At 43.7% G+C, this 25,305-nt stretch overlaps 1 protein-coding gene and 1 non-coding gene across 2 annotated transcripts in view; one reads left to right on the top strand and one right to left on the bottom strand.

Moving 5' to 3' along the window:
• LOC144480811 (uncharacterized) overlaps positions 1-25,305 on the top strand; it is a 992,083-nt gene that overhangs the window by 734,505 nt on the left and 232,273 nt on the right. The gene's annotated exons all lie outside the window — the stretch shown is intronic.
• On the bottom strand, positions 23,783-23,856 carry trnan-guu (transfer RNA asparagine (anticodon GUU)). Its single transcript has one exon. It is a non-coding gene; the product is annotated as a tRNA-Asn (tRNA).

Here is a 25,305-nt window from a genome sequence, read left to right on the forward strand (position 1 = left end):
CGAGTGCATTAGCAGATACAGGCTATTAAGGTTAAATGGAATGCTGTCCATAACTGCATCTCATGGACCGGGTGATAAATGCAGTGAAATATAACTCACCAGTGACACCAACTGCAGCGAGGAGTGGATAGTAAATTGTTTGGATATCGTAAAGTACCCAATGAATACGAAGATCAAGTGGAATAATCCATAACATGGTGAGAGTGCCTTTGAAATTCAATGATCGCTCTTTCTACTGGTAACTGCGCTCACTGAAATATTATGACACACAATGAAATCATTCCCTATTTATAGAGCGAGGAATGTCCCCAGCGAAACAATTAAAATATGTGCTGACTGACATTAATCACAATCGCTGAATACACGAGATAATTCAGCATTTCTTGCGAAATACATGTTTATTGAAAATGCTTTGCACTCATGTTGGACGATTGCCCCAATGCCATATGAATCCAAACAATTTTTGAAATGAAGAATAATGAATCGCACAGTTACTGATCTGAAGTGAAATAAAATCATAACTAATATCCCTGTTGATAAATGTCAGCCTACAATTTCAAACTTTCAATCCGTATATAAGTGTGACTTTACTGGAGATTTTGGGAATAATGCTGATCCATTAGTTGATACATGAGACATGCCAGAAGCAGGATGGTTGCAAATATTACACTACTGATATTCAGAAAAATCGAAACATAAACTCTCTAAAACAAGGCACTGAACCTCGCATTCATCATTGTTTTCAGGAGACTTCTTCGAAAGTAAACTAAGTCACCTCTCCAACCTGCTTTGCAAACACATCTCAATATTCTTTGTATTCTTGGTAATCAGTGGGGAAGTGCCATGTATACCATACTCAGCATCAAATTTTCTAAACCATACACTTCTCCTTTCAGAGTGTGTGGAAGAAATTATATCGATCCAGAGATATGTTAAATGGTTATCATTTGACTCTCCACTGTCGACTCGTTTATTATTTAATGTTTATTGATCAGTCACAAGCCTGCTTACTTTAACACTGCAACGAAGTTACTGTGAATATCCCGGAGTCGCCACATTGTGACGCCTGTTCGGGAACAGTGTGGGAGAGTTTAGCATGGTCAATGCACCGAACCAGTACGTCTTTCGGACTGTGGGAGGAAACCAGAGAACCCAGACGAAAACATACTGGCATGGACAGAACATGCAGTCTCCGCACAGACAGTGACCCAAGCCGGGAATTGACACCGGGTCCCTGGCTCAATAAGTCATCATTGCTAAATATCAGTCAAGCCTGCTTGTCTTCTGAGTAAACAAACGTTAGCAGCTTGTTTAACCGTTATCGCAATCCTAATACGTTCTTTATGCTACTTCAGTTTTGCTGGACAGTGATGAAACCTGGGCGAATGCCAGGAATGGATGAATTGTGTCACAACAAAATATTGCACACTTTCGGCTTGCATCCACCGGAGTTTAAAAGTGAAAGGGGCAACTTGATTGAAACTTTTAAGATTCTGAGAGCTCTTAATAGTGATGTGCAGCCAATGTTTCCGTTTGTAGGAGCATGTAGAACTAAAGATTCCTGTTACATAATGAGGACTCGTTCATGTAAGAGAGAAATGGGAAATTATTATTTCTCTCAGAAATTCTTGAGTCTTTGGAACTCTTCCTCAGAAGCCGTTGGAAGCAGAGTCTTTGTTTTTTTTAAAATGCTGAGCTCCATCGTTAAGTGATTAAAAAGTCGTGAAAGGTTATGTAAAGTAAGGAGGGATGTGGCGTCGAAGATATTATCAAATCAGCTGCGGCCTTATTGAATGGTGGAGCAGGCTCGAGGGGTCGAGTAGCCTATCATTTCTCCTAATACGCTATGTTCCTGTGTTCAAAATTCCACAATAACATAATGTCATTTTATCAATTCAATCAATCTGTCCTGTATAAATAAAAACAAATCAATGCTTACAAGTGACACCAGTCAAGGAAGCATTGTAAAATGTGAGGAGAACCAACACAGAGCTTCAGAACTGCAAAGACTAGTGGCTGGAATGGGCGGATAGTTGGAACAATGACTGAATAATTATTTTGTTCAGTGACAGTTCTGCAGATCCCTGTGATCCACAGTGGGGACAATCGCAGGCTAAAGGGACGATCCTTTAAAACAGATATGAGGAGGAATTTCTGCAACCAGAAAGTGGTGAATCTGTGGAAGTGTGTGTCGCACAAGGCTGTCGAGGCCAGGTCACTGAGTATTTAAGACAGATAAAAGTTCTTGATTAATAAGGGGAAAAGGCAGGAGAATAGGGATGAGAAAACAAAATCTGCCATGATTGAATGGCGGAGCAGAAGATGGGCCGAGTGGCCTAATTCTGCTCCTATATCTTATGGTCTTATGGTCGCATGGACTACCCAACTCCCCCTCTTTCTGGAAGTAATTCCAGCTGGGGGGAAATGGAGGATTGTGAATATTGAATTCTTTAGGTCATTCCTATCATATAATCCCTCTATACGTTGTTGATCTGTTCAATTCTCACAAGCAGGGCGAAGATTGAAGAGTAACAGTGCTCCATAAATGATCACACAGGTATTGAAAATTCCCTGCGCTATCTGAGATTTATTGATCACATGATCACTCCGTTTGAAGTCTGAGTCAATTTGTTAAGAAAATATTTATATTGCACTTTCAATATTCTCATCCAAACATTATATCTACAGTATGCAGTGCGTTTGTTGTGAAGGTTCTGCTGTCAAACAATAATCCAAATTGTGGATAATATTCTTTGGGGACGGACATTACGACATTAACCAACACGTCCACATTTTCATCACAGCCTCTCTCTCCCTTTCTGGCCTCTTATTCTGTTCGATCCCTGCAGTGATCAATTCTCTGTCCCAATCTCCAGGCACATTCTCCACCTCATGCATGTACTTCATTCATCCTTCTGTCCGCAAACGCCATTTCACTCATTCCGCCTTCACAGCTTCATCCCACGCTTAACTGTGGATGAGCCAGAAGTGCCGTCTTCAGAAAGCATGGGTCAATTCGGCAGCGTTTGTAATATTTTCATTCGGGCGACTCTGATGTGGTTAGAACATAGAACAGTACAGCACAGAACAGGCCCTTCGGCCCACGTTGTTGTGCTGAACTTTATCTGAAACCAAGATCAAGCTATCCCACTCCCGATCATCCTGGTGTGCTCCATGTGCCGATCCAATAACCGCTTAAATGTTCCTAAAGTGTCTGATTCCGCTATCACTGCAGGCAGTCCATTCCACACCACAACCACTCTCTGAGTAAAGATCCTACCTCGGACATCCTTCCTATATCTCCCACCATGAACCCTATAGTTATGCCCCCTTGGAATAGCTCCTTCCACCCGAGGACATAGTATTTGAACGTTCACTCTATCTATCCACTTCATCATTTTATAAACCTCTATTAAGTCTCCCCTCAACCTCCTCCGCACCAGAGAGAACAGCCCTCGCTCCCTCAACCTTTCCTCATAAGACCTACCCTCCAAACCAGGCAGCATCCTGGTAAATCACCTTTGCACTCTTTCCAGCGCTTCCACATCCTTCTTATAGTGAGGTGACCACAACTGCACACAATATTCCAAATGTGGTCTCACCAAGTTCCTGTATAGTTGCAGCATAACCCCACGGCTCTTAAACTCCAACCCCCTGTTAATAAAAACTAATACACTATAGGCCTTCTTCACAGCTCTATCCACTTGAGTGGCAACCTTCAGAGATCTGTGGATACGGACCCCAAGATCTCTCTGTTCCTCCACAGTCTTCGGAACCCTACCTTTGACCCTGTAATCCACATTTACATTTGTCCTACCAAATGAATCACCTCACATTTATTAAGGTCAAACTCCATCTGCCATTTTTCAGCCCAGCTTTGCATCCTATCTATGTCTCTTTGCAGTCGACAACAGCCCTCCACCTCATCCACAGCTCCACCAATCTTGGTGTTATCAGCAAATTTACTGATCCACCCTTCAGCCCCCTCCTCTAGGTCATGGATAAAAATCACAAATCACAAAAGAAGGGGAAAAGGTGTAGCCCAGGTAATTACCGACCGGTGAGTGTAACCTCAGTGGTTGGTAAACTGCTGGAGAAGATCCTGAGGGACAGGATATATGAGCATTTAGAGAGGTTTAGTATGCTCAAGAATACTCAGTATGGCTTTGTCAAGGGCAGATCGTGCCTTACGAGCCTGGTGGAGTTCTTCGGAAATGTGACGAAACACGTTGACGAAGGGAAGGCGGGAGAGGTGGTTTATATGGATTATAGCAAGGGGCTCGATAAGGTCCCCCATGCTAGGCTTCTAGAAAATGTGAGAGGGCATGGGAACCAAGGGGCAGCTGCCCAGTGGATACAGAACTGGCTGGCCCAAATGAGGCAGAGAGTGGGTATAGATGGGTCTTTTTCTAAATGGAGGTCGGTCACCAGTGTTGTGCCCCAGGGATCTGTTCTGTGACCCTTGCTGTTTGTCATTTTCATAAATGACCTGGATGAGGAAGCGGAGGAATGGGTTGGTAATTTTCCCGACGACACGAAGGTTGGTGGGGTTGTGGATAGTCTGGAGGGATGTCAGAAGTTACAGAGGGACATAGATAGGATGCAAGACTGGGCAGAGAAGTGGCAGATGGACTTCAACCCAGATATATGCGTCGTGGTTCATTTTGGAAGCTCAAATGGGATGAAGGAGTACAATATAAAGGGAAAGACTCTTAGTACGGTAGAAGGACCTTGGGGTCCGGGTCCATTGGACTCTGAAATCGGCCCCGCAGGTGGAGGAGGTGGTTAAGAAGGCGTATGGTGTGCTGGCCTTTATCAATCGAGGGATTGAGTTTAGGAGTCCGGGGATAATGATGCAGCTATATAAGACCTTCGTCAGGCCCCACTTGGAGTACTGTGCTCAGTTCTGGTCGCCTCACTATAGGAAGGATGTGGATAAGATTGAAAGGGTGCAGAGGAGATTTACAAGGATGTTGCCTGGATTGAGTGGCATGCCTTATGAGGATAGGCTGAGGGAGTTTGGTCTTTTCTCCTTGGAGAGACGAAGGATGAGAGGAGACCTAACAAAGGTGTGTAAGATGTTGAGAGGCATAGATCGGGTGGACTCTCAGAGGCTTTTTCCCAGGGTGGAAATGTCTGCTACGAGAGGACACAGGTTTAAGGTGCTGGGAGATAGGTACAAGGGAGATGTTAGAAAATCATAGAAACCCCACAGTGCAGAAACAGGCCATTCGGCCCATCAAGTCTGCACCGACCACAATCCCACCCTGGCCCTACTCCCATGTTCCTACACATATTACCCGCTAATCCCTCTAACCTATGCATCTCAGGACACTAAGGGGCAATTTTTTAGCATGGCCAATCAACCTAACCCGCACATCTTTGGACTGTGGGAGGAAACCGGAGCACCCGGAGGAAACCCACGCAGACACGAGGAGAATGTGCAAACTCCACACAGACAGTGAGCCAAGCCGGGAATCGAACCCAGGCCCCTGGAGCTGTGAAGCAGCAGTGCTAACCACTGTGCTACCGTGCCGCCCAAGGGATACGTTTTTCACACAGAGGTTGGTGGGCGACTGGAATCGGCTGCCGTCAGTGGTGGTGGAGGCGAACTTAATAGGGTCTTTTAAGAGACTCCTGGATGTGTACATGGAGCTTAATAGGATGGAGGGTTATAGGTAGGTCGAGAAGATAGGGATGTGTTCGGCACAACTTGTGGGCCGGAAGACCTGTTTGTGCTGACGTTTTTCCATGTTTCTATGTTTCTAGGGCCAAGCACTGATCCCTGTGGCACTCCGCTGGCAACCTGCCTCCAGTCCGAAAATTTTCCATCCACCACCACCCTCTGTCTTCGATCAGATGGCCAGTTCCTATCCAATCGGCCAACTTTCCCTCCATCCCACAACGCCTTACTTTCATCATAAGCCGACCATGGGGGACCTTATCAAACGCCTTACTAAAATCCATGTATATGACATCAACTGTCCTACCTTCATCAACACATTTAGCTACCTCCTCAAAAAATTCAATCAAATTTGTGAGGCACGACTTGCCCTTCACGAATCCGTGCTGACTATCCCGGATTAATCTGCATCTTTCTAAATCGTCGTAAATCCCATACCTAAGGACCTTTCCCATCAACTTACCATCCACCGAAGTAAGACTAACCGGCCTATAATTACCAGGGTCATTTCTGTTCCCTTTCGTAAACAGAGGAACAACATTCGCTACTCTCCAGTCCTCTGGCACCATCCCCATGGACAGTGAGGACCCAAAGATCGATGCCATAGGCTCTGCAGTCTCATCCCTTGCCTCCCAAAGAATCCTAGGGTATATTTCATCAGGCCCAGGGGACTTATCGACCTTCAGTTTATCCAAAACTGCTAGTACATCCTCCCTCCGAACATCTACTTCCTCCAACCTTCTCTTCCTCAAAACCTTGGCCCCTCTCCTTGGTGAACACTGAAGAAAAGCATTCACTCATCACCCCTCCTATCTCTACTGACTCCATACACAGGTTCCCACTACTGTCCTTGACCGGCCCTAACCTCACCCTGGTCATTCTTTTATGCCTCACATAAGAGTAAAAAGCCTTGGGGTTTTCCTTGATCCGACCCACCAAGGACTTCTCATGCCCCCTCCTAGCTCTGCTAAGCCCTATTTTCAGCTCATTCCTTGCTAACTTGTAAACCTCAATCGAGCCACCTGAACCTTGTTTCCTCATCCTTACATAAGCTTCCCTCTTCCTTTTTGCAAGACATTCCACCTCTTTTGTGAACCATGGTTCCCTCACTCGGCCATTTCCTCCCTGCCTGACAGCGACATACCTGTCAAGGACACATAGTATTTGTTCCTTGAAAAAGTTCCACTTTTCATTTGTGCCTTTCCCTGACAGTTTCTGTTCCCATCTTATGCCCCCTAATTCTTGCCTAATCGCATCATAATTACCTCTCCCCCAATTATAAACCTTGCCCTGCCGTTCATCCTGAGGAAGGAAATGCTGAGTTGTGGCAGTGCTATTCAGATTGGACCGGACATCATTGAGATGCCACAGCATTTTTCATTCAGGGACACCCGCTGGTGATCTGTAGAAGTAGGATTCAGTCAAGAACTGAAAAACTACTGGAGGAATTGTGGCTCAAGCTGCTAAATGCAACTTTGGGCATTGATGGATTGGGCAGAGTGAAGTGTAACAGTTAGTTACACTCGGAGGAAAGGTCTAATTAGGCAGCATTGTGGGTCAGTCCTGTATAGAGGGTGGTTAGGTGGGTTACTGCAACTAGGATTCGGACAGGGAGCTATGGAATGGAGCCCTGTGGTTAACCATGGGACAGAGAAGTGTTAGATGCGGTATTGCGATTTTGCCTGGGGAAGGGACATTTGGTTTGTGTCAGTATTTATTGGCCTGGGGCAGAACTGTTGAAATTGGAGTGCTTACTTTATCTCGGAACAGGGTCTCCTAAGTTGATTCAGTGTCGTGCATTCAGGGCGAGGGACTGATGATGTGAGCAAGTCTAAATGAGTCAAGGGCCGAGGCAATTCAAGGGGCTGTGTGTTATCATCTCGTATGGGGAGCGACGGGGTGGCAAAGTGTGGGTCTAGATTTGACAGAAATATGTGAGACTGCATAGTAGGTTTCGGTGTCAGGATGGCATTGGCGAGATGGGACAGTGTGGTCCTGTCTCGAAAAATGTATCGTATTGTGAGACAGGCTGGTTAAATCGGGGACAGCAACATATCAGGCGAAACATTATGGATCAGATTGGGAAAGGGTCTGATGAGACAGGAGAATGTTTATAAAACCAGGCCAGCTTCCCATGGGGTATTTCACATTGTGAAATGAAACAGACAGGTGGTGTAATGTGATTGATTCTAGAGCATTGACTAATGAATTGGGACAGTTTGGCTTTGACCGGTGAAGTTTGACAGTGTGGTGTGTTTTGGGGCAGGGTAAGTGAAGTTCTGCTGGTGAAACTTGGACTGGGGCAAGGCCTGGTGAGGAGTTGCCGTGTGATTCAGTATGAGACAGGGAAAGACACCGTCAATGAATATCACCGTGTAATCTGCGAATTGTGATGTTATTGTTCAGTCCAGGATAAGGGCTGATAAGTTGGGGCAATGACATTCAATCTGAGGAGTAGGAGAGGTTTGCAGTGGGGGGATATTTGCAGGAGGGTAGAGCTTGACAGGGGAGAGGTTGCAGTCGGTTAGTTTTCATGCACAAGTGATTATGTTTTCTCCTGAGACGGTATATTGAAACCTTGTTTTGACAATAAGAATGTGTGCACTGAAAATCATGTCATCTGAATTTTCAAAACAGGAGTGTTAACAGGTGGGGCAACTACATGAATCCTGTTGCACTGGGGAGGTGTCGAAATGTTCTCTCTCTCTCTCTCTCTAGTGTAACTGCGCTGTTGTGTATGTAAACAGGATGACTGAGTGAAGCAGTTTCCACTTTCAGCTGGTGAGCATTATTTTCACAGAGTTTTGTTTTTGTCGCTGGATTTCCTGTTTATTCTCAATCCCTGTCATGCTGGGTTCCATATTCACAACATTCTCCAGATAAATAAATGAAATACTGCAGATATTGAACATCTGAATTAACAACAGAAAACACTGCAAATGCTCAGCAGATCTGGTAATGCCTGTGGAGATAGAGAAAAAAAACCATTTCTGATGTTGATCCTCCTCCATTCAGAAGTGAAAATATTTTTTTCTTGTTTATCCTGTCACCCATCTGACAGGCCACTATCAGATCATGTCAGCACTCATTCCCCAGAGAAAACATGTTCAGCCTGTTCAATCGCTTCTTGATTACATAGCCTGCCACACTATCGTGGACGAGTTTTGATAATGTTTCTGCTAAGCTTTGAACCCTCTGTATGTGAAATGACCTTGGTGCTCATGGCGCTACAGATATCCTGCGATGCAAAGAGACCAATGCATTTTAAAGAACGAAAGGGGAAGGTCTGTGATTGAGACCAAGGCATGATTAACTCACACAAGGAATTATGAAGAAATCAACTTTGAGCTGGCGATGGCAGTTCCCGGATGGTTTAGTATTTCAGAGTCAATGTTTTCACGACCATGGTATGGGCTTGATGATAGGTCACGAATAGGGAACTAAACAGAACATTTTTATGGGAAATCTGTCTGTGTGTGACGGACGAGAAGAAAGGCAATAGCTAAAGTAATGATGGTAAGTTCATTGGCGTAGACGTTGTCAGCTTCCCTGTTGATCCATTGGTTAGAATTCGGAACTTTCATCACTGTAGCTTGGGTTCAATCCATGGCCAGAGAGCAACTATTTTGTGTTGCTGTGTGAACTGACAAATTTAAAGTGAATTCCTCATTCAGTTAAACTAGATCTGACAGCATCCGTGGAGTGGGAAACAGAGTGAATCTTCCAGCTGGATGATGCTTCATCAGAGCTGGAAAAATCAGAGATAAAACAGATGGGAAATAAGTCCTTGTCTGCGTTTCAAAGATATTATGAGAGAGTCGATGGGCTAGAAGTTCTATTCCTAACCCGTTGCGTTTCCTAGCCGTAGCGTGGCTGAGAAGTCAGATTTAGGCTGTAGTTTCTAAAGCAAGCGTGTGCTCAAATCCCACTACTGTCCCAAGTTTCTGCTCCTTTGGCTGTTCAGCGATTGGCATCATAGTAAGAACAAAAACCGATGGTGCGTGCTGATTTCCGGGTGAACTCGTCAGGCCGAATGTTCCTCTTTGTTGCTGTAACTGTTCTATGATTTCGTTTGAGTGACACTAACTCATTAACTCGTTGACGAGCTGGCCAAGTGGTTTTGGTAATGGATCTGATATCCATTGTTCTTTTCACATGAAGATTTAAACATCGCCCACTGGGCTGCTCAACTTCCATTCTCTTCGGTGGGTCCAGAATTCGTTCAATAAAATCAAAACCTTCCAAACATTCAGGTCTATTTTTCCTGCTTCTCTCCCGCACTCCTTCATTTCCGTTCATCACAGAGAATTTACCAAAGCTCCAGCCGGAAATGTAAGTAAACTGAACCCAATTTGGTGACATCCTTGATTTATGTGTGTTTGCATTTCCTCAGGCCTCTGTCACTTTCGGTGTCAGCGTGTGTCCCTCTGTGTCCATCAATATGATTCAGTTCCCCGAGAGGGGAAACACGTTTTTATCATCTGCATTCACTTGTTTGATGACTCTTCATAGTCAATGGTTCAGAAAATAAAAGATGTTTGAAAGTTGGGAGACAGATTGACACGTTCTGTTTTACTTTCGAGTGGCTGTTGCTTATTGACTCAGTGCCCACATGTTACACAGTGGAGGATTGTTGAAACTTTCACTGAGCAATATTTAAGCATACAGCGGATCCAGTCGGTGTGATGGTGTGTTCCAGTTCTACATATGCAATCATACACTCAATTTACGTCAGTTAATGTTAACCCAATATTTCTAATAGTTTGGACTTATTCACGTATTTGATCCCAGGGATCGATCTAGTGAATTTTCTCTGTACTATTTTCAATGACAGGATATCCTTTAAGTGTGGATATCAAAACTGCACAGAATATTCCACACGTGGTCCCAGTAAAACCCTATATAGCTGCAGCAACACTTCGCTATTCTTGTACTCCAGTCTGCCAGCAATCAAGGCAAAAATATAATTCCCCTTCCTAAATGTTTGCTGCACCTCAATTCTAGCTTTATGCATTCCATCTACAAATACACCTAAGATTCTTTGAATGTTAACACCAACGTTCCCACATTTTCAAAAATGTTCTGCTCTTTCTATTTTTACAAAAACGTGAATATCTATTCACTTTCCAAAATTGAACCCGCTCTTAACTACGCAATAAAGCTGTATGTACGGCCTTCCAGTCTCGGTGCCTTGTCCCTGCAGGTCAGATGTTTTTTTAGCCTGAGGCTCCAGTGAGAACTCGCGAGCCCAGGCTTACAAAACCAACCATCTAATCACTGAGCTATGGAACCAATTGCCACTAAGAGCGGAGAGTGAGTGCATCATTATTAGTGAAGCGAAGAACAGGCTGGATTTTCAGGTGGGTGAAGTTTGATAGATGTGGAAATGTGAGATGGGGAACAGAGTTAAAAGATGTCACTTGGTAGTGGCAGAGCTTTTCATGCGTGTCCGTTACTTTAACTGAAGAATGATTGCCATGTTATGCTTCTTCAGAGCACAACTCTGAAATTTCCAGCCCTGGTACAAGTTCATCCAGCTAGAAGATTGACCTTGTTACACCCTTCACGGACACTATGAGACCTGTTTTCATTTAACGAGGAAATAAACAAAAAGTTATTCACTCCATGGCTGAGAATCAAACCTGCTACACGTCACTGAAGCCATACCACTCGACCCCAAGAAAGCTGATGTGAGACATTGGAAATTAGATGGTCGTCACCACTGTACCTATTACTTCATTTCAAATAACATTCATGAAAATATTGTTACACTGACATTTTATCATCTTATAAACAATTGCATCAAAATGCGTTATCTCAGTTTGTGTTCGCATTATTTCACTTCCTGGGACTGAGCAATTTCCATCTTCGAAATGCGCTGTTCAGTTAACCGTTTGTCATCAATCCCGGGCCCTGGCGTTGAAACAATTGACTCTCAAACATTGAACCACCAGGGCTCCACTATCACCTGCTCAACGTTGCCATGTCTATCATTCCTTGTGTCAGTTAATCCATCCTGTCTTGCTCTTTATCCGAGACATCCTTTGTGTTCTTTTTTTTACCGCGTGGTTCCTGACATTATAATCATAAAATGCTGGAAATACTCAGCAGATCAGTTTTTTTGTGTGAAAAACGAGAATAATTCTGACATTAAAAACATTCTGAAAAGTCCCTGCCCCGTTTCGACGCTGAAACCTTTCGCGTGTGAGGAGAATGTGATAACCACCATCCCACAGAAAAATGACGATGTGCGAAATGGAAGCAGATCTGGCTTTCCGGAGGAGCAACTAAACTGCTTCTGCAAGCCCTTGAAATCCTCACATCAATTTACATTTGCATTGCTTCTGCTGGTTCCTTCTGTCACAATGAATAATTATGCATTCCTGTTTAAAGTCAGCAGGATAACTGACAGAGGTGGGATTCGATCCCATTCCTCCACAGATATCGTTTCCCTAAATTCAATAGTTTCAATTCCTCATGATCGCTAACAGTGCAAAAGGTGGTTGTCATCTCTGGCATTGCAGTGAACAGAATAAATGGAGCAGCGTTAAGTCAAATGTCCAACTGAGCATCCTCCACCACTTAGTAAAATGTTGGCAGATCCCCAGACTCAACATAAATTACCCACCCTATCTCGAAAGCCCTTAATTCCCTTAGATTCCAAAATACACTCTATCTCAGATCGAATAAGTATCTCATTGCCTCTATCCTAAATGGCTGACACATGAGCAGGCATTTTGTAAAGTCTCATTCAAAATTTGGAGAAGTGCAAATATCACATGGCTGTGAGATAATGTAGTCCCTCAATATTTAATAACAAACGGGAATGAGACAACTTTTCCTCACACTGAGAGTTGACTGATTTTTAATAATAATAATGTCTTGCAGTTTTCGAAAGGTGAATGCAATAACCGCCACCTTCAGAAACAAATTACAAATGAAAGCGGCAGAAATTGATGTGTGCCAGTTACTTTCAGCGATGGATATCTGTTGCGTCTTTCTTTGTAAATTTCACAGAATCAGCAGAAGTGAGAGTGGTGGCTCCTGAAAATTGGAAGTTACAGATGAACAGCTTGTGGGGCTATTTCACCTCACTATCGATTTCATGTTACAGATAACAGCAATAGCTATTTTCATTGTCTGGAAAATCATTTGTGTTCTAATTAAATGTGTCAAGTTACCTCTGATGAGAACATAAGTAAATGAAATTAAAAGGGAATGTTTTCACGGTTACGACAGAATAATTATGTACCTATCTGGTGAGATTGAGGATTGATGGGAAGCGGACAGGAAAGGATTTGAACTTCAGTTGGAAAATCCCAAAGCATCAGTGGGCCGGTTTTCAATCTTTTCTTTATACTGGCAGACAGTCATTCAGCCTATGTTTCTTTGTGTGCTCTTTAAAGGAAAAATCCATTCCTCCCGCACACGTTCCTTTCCCCTAACGGCTGGGACTGTCTCGCCTCGTTCTTCCTGCCAGAAACGACACCGCTCACACTCTTTCATTCAAGATGAGCTGTCAGACTTTAGATGGAAGGACCAAAACCCAAATTAATTCTGGCAGCGGTGGGATTTAAGCCCAGGTCTCCGCTGTGATTGGAACCTTAGACCGCTCGGCCTCGCGTACAGACGTTGTAATCATGTAATTTACTGATATAGTTAGTGAAATAATATAGAAGGAATGGAGATGGGAACGGCCAGCAGAAATCTCCAACCTAATTTTTCATTGAATCTGGTCATCCTGAAATGTGTAACAAACAGAAATCATCTCCAGTCAGAAAAACAATGAGCTGCATTTAAGGGTCGGCAACATTTAAACTGTCCTCAAGCTCGTCTGGTTCCCAATCTCCTTCCAGAAATAACAACAAAACTGTCTGCTGAATTTGCTCTGGGTCTTTACTTCAGAAAGGACAGGGCACAAGGCGAGACTGACATTTCTATGCATTTCCAGGAAATAACTTATTTGGTTTCACGGTTTGGACGAGAGCAGCAAATCTTCATTTTCTGATCTGCAATCAAAAGAGCAGTATCCAACTCTAACCACCAAATTACAGCGTGTTTTACAATTTGCTTCATCCACGCTCCTTTTGTTATTGCAATTTTCACTCCAGACCACTTTCACCACAAACAAGATTCTCCTGCAAAATGGCACGTTCTGATTCACTCCCAATGATGTGTCCAGCCAATGACAACATGCCACAAATACTCCACGACTGTTATCACTTTCGCTTCCGACGGTTCAAACCGCACTGAAATATTTCGAAAGGTTTTACATTGAAGAGTGAGGGATAAGTTTCATAATTCAGTGCCAGTGTTCATGGCAAAATCTGCCCATTGCCATCCAGATTTTTCCTTATATCACCAGCTCTATTGGCAGCGTTTTGCAGCCCATTACTGTCCTTCTCTTTCAGTGTTTTTCCATGAATATTTGCACTTGTGATATTTCCAATGAAGTGAACTTGAAAATATCACTCGACTGAATTTAATAGCTCCGCGTCCGATCAGAGAGTAAATCGGATTATTTCTAACAGTTTTGCCAGAGCAGTAATTATTTTCCTGAGAGAAAATTGAACCCAAACCTCACTCGCATAGTGCAGAACACAAACCACTGGACTCAGGGCAACTAGTGAACTTAGTTTCTCAAACCGATTGACCTCATATTCCTTTGCTCATTATTTTCATCTCAGATTTGTTTTACCATCGACAAGTTGCGCCTTCAAAATCTCCTGTTTGGATGGTACATAAGTGCCTCCTTCAGCCAATGACAACACGGATTGAGTTCGCTGCATCATGAAATTGACAGTGAGGTGAAATAGTCCCACAAGATGCTGAAGTTTAGAAGGATGAGAGGAGATCTGACCGAGGCAATAAAATTCTAAAAGGGATTGATCGATTAAACGTAAACCATCCCGAACAAGCGGTGGATTTAAAAGTGAGATGAGGAGGGATTACTTCTCGCAGAGTGTGGTGAATTGGTGGACCTCGTTGCCCCATAGCACGGTGGAGTCTGAATCGCTGGATGATTTCAATAAGGAGATAGATATATTTCCAACTTAAAAAACTAATTAAAGAGATATGGAAAACAAGCGGGGAGGTGGGTTTCGGACCACGGAGAGATCAACCATGATCTGATTGGATGGTGGAGCAGGATTGAAAGGCTGATTTTGCCTATATCCGCTCCCAATTCCTATGTTCCTTTGATCCTAAGTATAACATTCAATTTTCAACACCCACCAACCTCATCACTGTGGTTCCATTGCAATCTATGTACATTCATCGGTTCCCTTTTATCCACAACACATGTGAGTCCTATGAAGATCTTCTAATAGCCTCATTCTGTCGTGTGACAATCTGTTATTTTCTGTTTCCCTCATTTATTCTCTCCTGACTTCAACCCCACTAGATGTTGCATGTTTTCTCCCTGCTGGATTTCACTTGTTTTAAACTTATTACGTTTCTAAACTTTCCCAGTGTCATTGAAAGGTCATGGAGTTGAAAGATGAGCTTTGTTCCCCTGTGCACACACGCTGTCTGACTTCCTGAGTTTTTACAGCATTATCATTTTTCAGTGTAGATATCTGATCCGCTTTGGATGGTAGTGAAAAAATGTTTATTTGCCATGCTTCCTTAACGATGGCTTATTGGTCTCCGGGCATGGTTCTCGCGTTGGATGTTGTAAATCCCGGTTCAAAACCCGGGCATATCCTTGATTTGCAATGGGAGTTAGTGGCTTCCGTTAGTTTATTTCCCGTGACATGGTGGAATTGGTTTATATGGAGCATGGTTTGAGAAACTGAGCACACATTGCAAGGCTTCTGTGAGCACAACACACTCATAGAGGATCCAGACATTTTCAAAAGGTGACAATGCTACCGGACATTCACTTAATCCTTATTCACCCATTCAGAGGGCCCCATGCTTGTGGGTTCAGGCAGCCGTTGTGTGTATATTGCGTTCTGGGTGTCTGCCCTACTCTGTGTCCCTCTCTGTCTCTTTTTGTCACTGTATACATGTCTCAGACTCTTTAGCGCCCTGCCTCTCTGTCTGTGCATCGATCACGCTTCCCTCCTTTTCTCTTGGCTCCCTCTACTTTCTCGCTCTCTGTGTTTAAGCAAGATTCACTGGATTTAATCCTGTGATGAGGCGGTTGCCCTGGGAGGAGAGATTCAGTGTCATGAGTCTGTTTTCTCTGTAGATTAGAATAATGAGAGGAGATTAGATTCAAAAGTCTGAAAATAAGAACATAAGAACTAGGAGCAGGAGTAGGCCGTCTGGCCCCTCAAGCCTGTTCCACCATTCAATAAGATCATGGCTGCTCTTTTTGTGGACTCAGCTCCACTTACCCGCCCGCTCACCATAACCCTTAATTCCTTTACTGTTTAATGGGGAGACAGTTTGGCTTCGAAAATACTGAGACGCTGTTTTCCACCTTGTTTGAGTATTTATATCAAAAATATTGAGGTGAAGATGCAAGAGGAGTTGCAATTCTTGGAAGGAGGTGCAGTTAAGGAGTGGAATTTGTGAATGAAGCTATTGATGATTGAGAGGAATGCATTCTAACCTAAGAGATTCTGTTGGTTTATCAATTATGAACATGGTAATCAGATGAAGCTGAGACACCAAATGGAGAAGCCACATTTGTCTCATGCATTTTAGGATATGGACTGCCAGCTCCCATATTTGCTCGTCTGGCTCAGTTCGTCGAGCATAAGACTCCTAATCGCAGCGTCTTGAGTTCGAACCCCACGTTGGGCGCTGTTGTTTTTTTGCTCCTTTCCTGGGTGAAGTCCAGCTCTTCATTCCACCGGCAGTGTCCCCGCTCAAACTGAATCTTTCCACATCCCACTTTGTTTTAACATTTATTTGTTAGTCATAAGTAGGGTTTGCATTAGCACTGCAATGAAATTACTGTGAAATTCCCCAAGTTGCCACATTCCAGCGCCTGTTCGGGTCAATGCACCAAAGTAGCGCATCTTTCAAACTGTGGGACGAAACCCACTCAGGCACGGGGAGACGTGCAAACTCCACACAGAGAGTGACCCAAGCCGGGAATCGAGCCTGGGTCCCTGCCGCTGTGAGACAGCAATGATAACCACTGTGCCAACGTGCCGCCCTATTAATCTCATAGTTACTGCTTTCTGAGTAAAAGCTATCTCTGCTTCCCTGGCAGTCAAAGAGTTTAGTGCTTAACTCAGTGAGAAGTTATCTTCTCATTTTGTGCGAGATTTGAACCAAGATCTGGGAGATTGTGTCAGTGGAAAGAATAATCATCCCCATTGTCATTCAATCACTCCAGTTTTACATCCTTTCACAAGGACATAAATAGAGATCTCGCCCACATATTTTCCATCACTCTGTATTTGTTCGTAAACTATTAAATATGTAACTTCTTCCAGTTTGGATAAAATGTCAGTGACCCGAAACATTCACTTTGTTTCCCTTTTCATAGGCGCTGGTTGATCTGCTGGGTGTTTCCAAAGATTTCGGTTTTGAGGTGGGATTTGTAGTAACTTCTGTGTTTTTTTTTCTAGTTCAATTTGGATTTGTTTCCTTTGACTGAAGTTTACCGACTTACATAGTTAAAGGGCTGAGATTTCAAATAATAAGATACAAGGATGTGCCACAATATTTGACATGAAATGAAACAAACTGAGGATCAATCATTTAAAAAGTGTTACTAATTCAATATATATTTTTCAGGGGGTCCACCTACGGGTGCCATTCACTCACTCATGTGTCCCAATTTAAACAAGGGGTGGGATGGCTTGAGTCCAAATTGCGAAGCGTTGCGCCATGGAAATGACAGCACTCTGACCTATGACACTAGGCCTTTCTCCCAAAACACACACACACACACACTTGCTCAATAATTGTCAATCTCCAGTCGAATGGTTGGTGTTGTGTGATACCAACTGCTCCTTTCTTTCAACAGATGATTTAAAGAGCAGCGAAAGATGAAATTGAAAAAAAACATTGCTGATGCAGGCATCTCTCGCCAGAGACTCAGAAAAGGGCAATGTAATAGAAGTTGAAGTGGCTGACAAATTCCACCACCCCCCGCCCCCCTCCCCCCTCGCTACACCGCTATTCCTGCTTTGTAAGGAATTTAAACAAAAGTTCCTTCGACAAATCAATCCACAACAATGGCAAATAAGAGAAAGGAGCCACCTAAATTTAGACGCGGTTTGCTGGGTTCAGAGTGCTCACCATTAGACCAGATAACCTGCAACAAAGCAGCCGGCTGCAAATGGTCACTCAAATCATTTGACCCACTTGCTGTTGCTGCCACAGTGAATGAAGAGGTCACATGCTTTGAGTGACCATTTGCGTCAGGCGGCTCTGTTCCTGTTTTTGTGCTGTGATGGTGAGCACCCTGGACTTCGAATGCAGTAATCGGAGTTCAGAACTTGGTGAAAGATTGTTTTTCTTTTGCTAAAGCAGATAATGGTTTCGCTGAAGGGAATTTAATTTTAAAATCTCAGAAAGTGGAAATTTCAGCAAATTCCACCGCAATCACATTGCAGATGTTGCAGCGAATGATTCTCCTGGCGTCATTGCATCAACCCCAGAGAAGGATTGCTCAAGAACACAAAGCGCTGAGAGGCAGGGAAGCTACAGTGGGCATTGTGTCCACCTAGAGGTGTAATTCACTTTGTTATCTGTGTCAATTTAAACAAAAGTTAGGAGGTGAGAGGCCAGAGTGCGACACGTTATCCGTGGAATCAACAGCACTCTGACGGAAGACAGTAGACTTTTATCCCAAAACACACACACACACACCCACACCTCTCTCTCTCTCTCTCTCTCACACACACACACACACACACACACACACGTTCACACACACGCTCAGGCACACACACTTGCTCAATAATTGTCAGACTCCAGTCGAATTGTTTTTGTGTGACGCAAACCGCTTCTTTTTTCAACAGAGGAGTTAAAGAACAGCGAAAAGATGAAAAACACGAACGTTGCAGGGATCTGGCGCCTGAGGCTCAGCAATGTGCATTGTAATAGCAGTTGAACTCGCTGACAAATTGTCCTCTCTATTCGTGAGAAATTGAAACGAAACGCCCTTCAGCAAACCAATCACCTGCCTTGAGCAAATTAAAGCAGGGCTCCGCCGAGATTTGAACACGAATTGCAGGATTCAAAGTCCAGAGTACTCACCATTACACCACGAAACCCAACTCACGACAGCTGTCTGAAAATCGTCGCTCAATACTTGTGCCAATTTGAACAGCAGGGAGAAATATCAGTCCCAAAGACAAAGACAAAGACAAAGAACAGTATAGCACAGGAAACAGGCCCAGCGGCACTCCAAGCCTGTGCCACTCCTTGGTCCAACTAGACCAATCGTTTGTATCCCTCCATTCCCCGGCTGCTCATGTGACTATCCAGGTAACTCTTAAACGATGTCTGCCTCCACCACCCTACTTGGCAGAGCATTCCAGGCTCCCACCACCCTCCGTGTAAAAAACATCCCTCTAATATCTGAGTCATACTTCGCCCCTCTCACCTTGAGCCCGTGACCCCTCGTGATCGTCACTTCTGATCTGGGAAAAAGCTTCCCACCGTTCACCCTATCTATCCCCTTCATAATCTTGAACACCTCTATTAGATCTCCCCTCATTCTCCGTCTTTCCAGGGAGAACAACCCCAGTTTACCCAATCTCTCCTCATAGCTAAGACCCTCTATACCAGGCAACATCCTGGTAAACCTTCTCTGCACTCTCTAACTCCTCCACGACCTTCTGGTAGTGCGGCGACCAGAACTGGTCGCAGTACTCCAAATGTGGCCTAACCAGCGTTCTATACAGCTGCATCATCAGACTCCAGCTTTTATACTCTATACCCCGTCCTATAAAGGCAAGCATACCATATGCCTTCTTCACCACCTTCTCCACTTGTGCTGCCACCTCAAGGATTTGTGGACTTGCACACCTAGGTCCCTCTGCGTTTCAATACTCTTGATGGCTCTGCCATTTATTGTATAACTCCTCCCTACATTATTTCTTCCAAAATGCATCACTTCGCATTTATCCAGATTAAATTCCATCTGCCACATCTCCGCCCAATTTTCCAGCCTATCTATATCCTGCTGTATTGCCCGACAATGCTCATCGCTATCCACAAGTCCAGCCATCTTCGTGTCATCCGCAAACTTGCTGATAACCCCAGTTACACCTTCTTCCAAATCATTTATATATATCACAAATAGCTGAGGTCCCAGTACAGAGCCCTGCGGAACACCACTGCTCACAGACCTCCAGCTGGAAAAAGACCCATTGCATCATCCCGTCAATTACCTACACCAATTCATATTTATATTGCCCTTGATGGATCCTCCGATTAAAATGAGTAGGCTACCTTCTACTGCATTAAATTTCTCTGCTGCTGATCACATTCAAAGAGCAATGTTAGCATCGAACAGATATCAACCTTATTGTGGTAACTTTACTGAACATCAGCTTATCAGAGCTCTGCTTTCATCACACTGGAAGCCAATGTGAAAATATGAAGAATTTCAAATCTTAATAGACATAAAGGAGTGTGTGACTGTGGACAATTGGCGCTGTGCATACTCCTGTAATCAGTCTCTAGGAAAATCAGGCAGATGGGATCCTGCTGGTCTCGTGGTTAGGATTCGGCCCTTTCAGGGTCGCAGGCTGCGTTCGATATATTAAGACTTAATGATTTTGATAAACAAACCAGCAATAGTTCCTGGTCCAAAGCAGCTCTGCCAGAATCGGTGGAGTGAGATTTGCATTTTTGCTTCCGAGTTGGAAATGTCACACCTGCAACAGGTCAAGACAAACACAGATAGTGAAAGACAGTGATATGATGCAAAATGCTGCCGATAGAGATGGGGAGACAAGGGAACATCTGGGTGGTAATGGGTCAGATTTAACCGTTTGCATTGACACAAATATCACTCATTTCTGGATAACATTCTCGGGCTAAATGACAAGAAAACCTCTCCATGAATGAAACACTAAACTGTGACTTCGACTGATTGCAAGCAGTTTTCATTCAGAAAGCAGTAATTGTGAAGTTTAGAAAGCGGGATGGAGAAAGGCTCAGTTTGAGAGGTGACACTGCGGGAGGAATGGAGAGCTGGAGTACACTGAGAAAAGCAGCAAAGTTTAAAAATAACCGGAACCAACCAATGTTGCCCTTGACCGTTATTCCTTGTGTCAGCTAATCCATCCTGTCTTGCTCACTATCACAGACCTTCCCTTTTATATTCTTTACTGAGTTATTTCCGCTGTAAATGCCGTAGAAAGCTCAATAGTTCAATTTATGTTTCGTGATAAACGAGAATAACTGTAATCCGAACCATTTTGAAACAAAGCCATCTGGAAATGCTTCGATCTGGATTCGAACCGTGGACTTTCTAGGTGCAAGGCGAGCGTGATAACCAATACACTACAGGAACATACCAACGTGTACACTTGATGGAGCTCCGATTTACTGGTCGAGCAACTAAACGCGTCCGACAAGCCCGTCAGTTGCTCACTTTAACCAAAAGAGAAAACTCTGGAAAATCACATTGTGTCTGGCAGCATCTGTAGAAGAGAAAAGAGTTGACGTTTCGGTCCGGATGACCCTTTGTCAAAGTTTTGTGTGACACATTTGCTTTCAGACTCCAGCATCCACAGTAATTTGCTTTTATCCAGTTGCTCACTTTACATTCTCTCTGCTGGTTCCTCGAATCAAAATTAATGATGATTCATTCTACTGCATTAAATTTTAGTAATCGCATGTTTGACCAAAGCTGTTCATAACGTTTATAGTAATTTAAGTGAAAATCGAACAGTGGGAGAATGTGATCCCCCTCCTTCATAAATATCATATCCTAAATTTAGTGTCTCAGATTTCCCATCAAGGACACCAGCAGAAGTCACTGCTGTCAGAGCTGGTTTTGGCAATGAATCAAATGAATGAATTGGATTAGATCACACGTCCCATTGAGTCTCCTTCCCCACTTTAAATCAAACCCGAGCTCAATAACTGCCTCATTTCAGTAATCAATTCAGTTAAATTTGGTTCCACACAAACAGGGAGAGAATAGAAGGAACAAAAACAAAAAAGGGGAATGGGTAGTTAGACAGAGAGGGAAGGACAGAGAGAAAATAGAAAGAGCCAGACTGGGGTAGACACTGAACAGAACAGACACACTTCACTGTTCCATACCGTTTCAAGAAATAAAAACTTGAAGGCATTGGAAAGAGCAAATGCTACGGCCCTGAAAAATATTCTGGCAATGGTGCTGAAGAATTGCGCTTCAGAATTTGCCGCAGCTTCAGCTAAGTTGTTCCTAAACTACAACACTGGCATCAACTGCCAATGCTACAACTTGCCCAAGTATGCCCGGTTTACAAAAATCAGGTCAAATCCAATGCCCCACATTACCACCAGTCTACTCTTGATCATCAGTAAGGTGCCGGAAGGGGCAATAAACAATGGCATCGAGAGGCATTCCAATGCAAACTGCAGGAACATCCCCCGATGTCACGATTCGGATCTTACTGCATTCCAGACTTAACACTGAGTTCAACAACTTCAGAGCATCTCCTTTCCTCCATCTTCACCCCATTTCCATTTATTTTGTTTTATTTAATTTTATTCTATTTATTTTTATTAATTAATATTTTCTTTTTTATCTATATTTATTTTCTTTATTTCCATGTATTGCACTGTTTATTTAAAATCTCACTTTCCATCTTGTTGCCCCCTCTCCCTCCATCCCACTCGGGCCGTCTCTTACATTTCCTTTGTTCTGCCATTTGCACATTCTGATCTCTAAATGCGCAGCCTGCAGCTCCCTTCTCAGCCATGATCACCACCATTTAATTTGCCTTTATGTTTTTTTGATTGATATGTGACACCTTTGCCACCCACCCCTCACCCATATCCCTCACCATTACAGTCTAAATCTCGTCCAAGTTTCTTTGTCTTCAGCTCTGACGAAAGTCATCCTGACTTTGAACGTTAGCTCTATTCTCTCTTCACAGAGGCTTTCAGACCTGTTGAGATTTTCCAGCATTTTCTGTCCTTGTTTCAGATTCCAGCATCTGCAGTAAATTTGTTTATATCAAGAGGCTCTTGTCAGACGGACTTGTCCCTGGAATACAAAAAAAACCCGCTAAAATTGAAAGAAATGCACCAAGTTACCATAGATCGGCGAGATTAAAACCATTGCAGGCAGTTTCCCTGGTGGTCAATGGTTAGGATTTGTTGTTTTCACCACTGTTCGATTCCCGGTCAGAAAATGAAGATTTCTTGTTTTCTTGCAGGACATGATATAAGTGGAGTTCGAATTACTTCTTGATCGAAAGCACGAGTGATATTGCTGCCAGTTTCAAAAGCAGAGAAAAATCCGCCTCATTCCACAAGCTCGTCAATTACCCACAGCAATTTATACTTGCATTGCCTCTTTTGGTTCCTACAGTCAAAATGAATAATGATACATTCTTGTAGAATCCCGACAGTACAGAAGGACCATCGAGTCCGCACTGACAACAATCCAAACCACGCCCTATTCCCGGAGACCCGCATATTTACCCTGATAATCCCGCTGACCCGAGGGTCAATTTAGCATGGCCAAGCAAGCTAACTCACACATCTTTGGAAAGGAAACCGGAGCACACGGAGGAGACCCACGCAGACAACGTGCAAACTCCGCACAGGCAGTGACTTGAGGAATTTAACCTGAGCCAATGGCGCTGTGACGCATCATTGCTAACCACTGTGCCACCATGCCGTCCTTTTCTACTACATTTAATTTTACTGCAGTGTTAGTATCAACCTGTGATAAACCGTCTTGTGGTAATTCTGCTGAACAACATTAACTTATCACCGTTAATGGACCGTGGGTTGCAACCCCAAGTTGGGCGCCACTGTTTTTAAACTTTGCTGCTTTTCTGGGTGAAATCCAGCTCTGAATTTCTCCGGCAGCGTCACCACTCAAACTGACACCAGATGACAGTACAGCCCGTAAAACGTGAGAGCTATTTTTATTGACGCCCACGGACCCATTGCCAACCCGCAACTGTTTGCTTTTGAAGGATCATGGGAAGGAAAAAGCACAAGCTCCGTCCCTGGGTGGTCTGGACCCACCAACCTTTCGGTTAACAGCCGAACGCGCTGACCAATTGCACCACAGAGACTGACACAGCAGCTGTTAACGATATTCTAATCCAGGGTGTCAATGATCACAATTCTATTTCTGCGAAACCTGTTCCAGAACTACAGCATCACCGCACCATTTACAAGTCTACACAAGTCTCTTTGTTTCTTTCGATCCCGTAGTATTGCTGTGGTGTAGCGGTTATACCCTTTCTTCTATGAACGTGCAGCTAAAATGAATCCATGTCTCTGGCCAGAGGGAGGAATTCAACGGGAGGGAAGGGAACTGACCACCAGAAGACCAAGGATCCAATACTTTCCATTCGGAGATGCTTTAGGAGGGGCGAATTATCGCTCGACCAGCTAATATTCTGGGGACCGGCCAGGACAGCTGGTGGGATTTGAATACAATAGGAAAAATCTGGAATTGAGAATCCATTGATGACCGTGAAAGCATTTTCGATTGTTGAAGGAACCCATATGATTCACCAATGTATCTTAGGAAGGAAATCTGCTCTCCTGACCTGGTCTGGCCTACATGTGACTCCAGAGCCACAGCAGTATGGTTGCATCTCAACTAGGGTTGGGCAGTGAATGATGGCTAGCGACGGCCATGTTTAAGGAATGAACAAATGAAAAAGCCCGAATGTGCAAGTTTGAGAGAAGCTTTCTGAGCAGTGAGAGCTGGAAACGGTAACCAGTTCAAGATATTCTGTCAGATTTGAGTGTGTACAGAAGTGTAGAGGGGAAGGGAAAATGCAACACTGTGTAAAATACTGTATTCAGTTTATATTCAGCAATTAACGTGAATTATTGTTCTTTTCCTCACTCTGAGGTTAAAAGTATGTATAAATGTTTCCATCCGTTTTGGAACTGGGAACCTTTCGTGTGTCAGATGACTGTGATAAACACTACACTACAAAAACTATGCTCGACAACTGACTGGAGTGTCGAACCGTGCTGTCTGATTGTACTTCAGAGTCATGTATTCTCTGTTTCTGAAGTGTGGTGTTTAATAAATTCACCTAAAATGTTAATGGTTCCCTGTGTGAAATAGGACAACAGTGTTCAAACTTCCTCATCTCTCAGTGTGAGGAAAAGTTACCTCATTTCCGTTTGTTATTAAATAGTGACAGAAAACATTGTCTCTCAGCCTAACTGCAGTTGCATTTCCAAGTGTTAAATAATATTCTGCAAAATGCTCAGTTAAAGTAAAGTATATTTATTAGTCACAAGTAAGGTTTATACTGCAATGAAGACACTGTTAAATTCCTTAGTCGCGAGACTCCGGCGCCTGTTGGGGTTAATGCACATAACCAGCACGTCTTTCAGGCTGTGAGAAGAAACCCACGCAGACACGGGGCGAACGCGCAAGCGCCACAGAGACAGTGACTAAAGCTGGGAATTGAGCCTGGGTCTTTAGCGCTGTGAGATAGCAGTGCTGACCACTGTACCGCCGTGCCGCCCGAGACATGGAAAAAGAGAAAAAA

The sequence above is a fragment of the Mustelus asterias genome, chromosome 30 (genome assembly GCF_964213995.1).
Source record: "Mustelus asterias chromosome 30, sMusAst1.hap1.1, whole genome shotgun sequence".
NCBI lineage: Eukaryota > Metazoa > Chordata > Chondrichthyes > Carcharhiniformes > Triakidae > Mustelus > Mustelus asterias.